We start from the raw sequence: 3,210 nt of genomic DNA, 5'->3' as shown, positions 1-3,210 counted from the left end.
TATTTGTATATCACTTTGAATTCTACCTTTTTCTCTATTCTTTTCAATAGAAAATTTTTCCCTTGTTGATTATGAAGAGGAGAAGGTTTAATGCAGAGAAATTTCTCTGTTGTGTTAAAATTGTCTGGTTGCATTGTTGTGATTGAATAGATAAATGTTGAGTAATTGTATCAAAGTAAATGTATAAAGCACAAACACAGTGAAGCAAGCCATTTAAGAAGTTCTGTTTATTAGCTTGGACTTGTCTATACATTTTCCTAATTCGAAAGGACACAAATTTATTTGCTAAGACTTGTCTATGCTTTTGAACTCTCAAATATGACTTTGAAATTAGATTCTCGAAACAGTTACGAATATTTCTTGGAATGGTTGAGTCATATTTGTCATGCAACAGATCAAACATTGACATGTTGAATTTACAAATTTTTGTGCTGCTGCTGATCTTATTTCATGCTTCTTTTTCTGCCATACACGCAACAAGCATACTGTGTTACTGAGTAGAAGGAGTGCCATTAAGCCACACCATACTAAAATTCCAATTTCAATGATCTGACCAAGTGCTTGACTGTCCTTGCCAGGCGTGAGGATGTAAATTGATATGCCATAAGTGAGTGCTATTAGGAAACTGTCGACCACATGATTACCATCAAACCCTACATGAAAAGCCTGCGCCTGAAGGGCAATCCACTTATCAGCAGCATTATTTTGCTGAGAGAAGAAACAAAGGCAATGGTGTTGGCACGAAGGAAAAATCGATACGATTTGGGATGAATATAAGCCATTACTGATTGCCCAGTTTTATGTGAGGGTATTCCCTGATTAGTTAATTTTCCATTTTCTTGCAAAACTCCTCCTGGAGGGTTCACTCAAGCTTGGAATGCTATGGTTGGAATAATTGAGGCCACCACCATTATTATCTCGCGTTTCTTGGAAAGCCAATCACCTTTTGATGGGATCTTTTGAGCCTCATTTCCCCCTAAATACACCGGTGGTGCAGATACTTCAGAATGGTTATATCCAGCAGAGCCGTTGGAAACTTTTGTACCATTCTGAATATCTTTTGCCCTTAAACCTCCAGCTTCTCGAAGACACTCTCCAATTGATAGATCATTCACGCCCCCTCCCACTCTGTTCTAAAATATCTAATGTTGTATTCTCATTTGCATCCATTGCATTCACACACAACAACAAAAATGATCATTAGCGGCAATAAACTTTTAATTGCCGCTAAATATGTATTTTTAGCGGCAATTGTCACTCTTTGTATATGTCCTTAAAGCCTATAGCGATATTGGTTCTAATGACACTTAACTAATACCGCTAAAGACTTTAGTACTCTTTATTTATGTCAATATTTAATGCCGCTAAAAGTTGTTTTTGTTGTAGTGACATCAATATGATGCGTCTTACGAAAGTACTAGGAAGTATGCATGATACTGCTTATAAGAAATTGAACATAGTCATGCATACCTCAATTTGCTTATGAGCAACAGCCAAATGCAGAATGTTGTGTCGATCACCATCCTTTGCATTCAAGAACACGTGGTCCCATCCAATCTCCATTAGCACGTTCAGAACCTCCAGCTGATTATGCTTCACACACAAGTGCAAAATGTTTTCTCCATTGATCATCGTTCCTAGAGCTGCACGAGGCCTGACATGTATCAGTTCTTTGAAGACTTCAACACGGCCTTTGATGGCTGCAAGATGGAGAGGATTTCCACCATCGCAATCACGAGCCAGACACAGTTCAGCATTTACCAACAACAACATATGCATGATATGCAGGTGAATTTCGTGAATCCAATTCAGAAGCAAGTTGAGGATTTTGAACCAGAATTAACCTCACAAAGTCAATATGCCCACACAGTTCTGCTATGTGCAAAGGTGTTTCATTGAAGCTAGTTAAGGTAAGTCTATCAAGAATTAAAGAATCTTCTTCAAGTAATTCTTGTAAAACTCTAACATCTCCTTTAACTGAAGCTTCATACAGTCTCTTCTGCATATCCATTTTCCTCTAGTAGATACTTTATTACAAATAGAATTGGATAATTTTATAGTTGCTGATATTTCTGTACTTATTGGATTGAGCCATCCTTGGAAAAGTCTTGCACAAAATTGTAGACTTGTTTAAATGATACTATTCACGATGCTTTAGATCAGGGTAGGCTCGATCATAAGAACACTAAAGCAATACTTTTGAAATCCAAACATTTTTGGGGTCTCCTTATTTTTCAATATATATAAGTGGAAACTCCCACCATTTTGCCCTTTTATCGTATCCCTAAAATAAATTAAATATTAAGTAATAATTATACTTAAATTCATGCATCAAACAAGATTTTATTGTAATCATATATTCATGTACTAAATGTGGGTAATGAAGAGTCTATCAAAGACATTCACACAACAATGCAACATTATTTATATGTCCTTGAATTCAAATTTGTGATTATCTTGAATTATACATTAGGTTAGTCTATATCATTTGTAAAATTTGCATTACCAATTTGTAATTGTAAAATTTCCTAGTGATTCTTTTTGTATTTTTTAAAACTTAATGCATATTTATCTTCTTTTTGTTGAAAAATATGTAAATTATCATAGCTACAAGATGAATATTCACCAATATCATAGAGTTTAGGCTGACCTTGCATAGCAAGATCTAAGCAAGTGGTGCAAGAATGTGAGCAAATTATCAAGTGTCGCACGTGTGCTTGCTAGAAAACTAAGGATGCGACAGTTTTTAGAATAAATTAGAGGGTATTTGGAGATGGCCGTCTCTATTTTTTTATATTAGCACTACACTTGCTCGAAACAATAGGCCAATAAGGGATAATAGACAATTATTTCCATGGACAACTTTTTTCTATTGCATCAAAAATAAAAAAGTTGAGTTGATCCAATAAACTATGTGCAGGTCAATGTCCACGCTCAAATTGAAAGTGTAAATATAGGGTTCACTCTTGACTAATGACAACAAAGGAAGAGAATTATATAGATGGAGTGTGTTGTTTTATCTATCAACTAGTAGTAATTTATTATTGTTGATGCAGAAAATGATTCTAAATCCTAATTTGATGGCTTTTGAACATTCAACACAATATTTTCCACTTTGTTTATACCAAATAAACAATTTTTCCACAGAGGAATCTTTATTAGAAAAAAGTATACTTACGTCTCCTAAGATTTAGTTGATAACACATACTA

The 3,210-nt window shown here is 34.7% G+C and overlaps 1 pseudogene; it reads right to left on the bottom strand.

Annotated features, from left to right (window-relative positions):
- Nucleotides 1-330: 330 nt before the first annotated feature.
- Nucleotides 331-2,011, bottom strand: LOC107027522 (annotated as a pseudogene).
- Nucleotides 2,012-3,210: the final 1,199 nt, after the last annotated feature.

The sequence above is a fragment of the Solanum pennellii genome, chromosome 8, assembly GCF_001406875.1.
Source record: "Solanum pennellii chromosome 8, SPENNV200".
NCBI classification, from domain to species: Eukaryota; Viridiplantae; Streptophyta; class Magnoliopsida; order Solanales; family Solanaceae; genus Solanum; species Solanum pennellii.
Note: the sequence above shows the minus strand (reverse complement) of the source record. Positions and strands in the feature narration are given on the sequence as shown.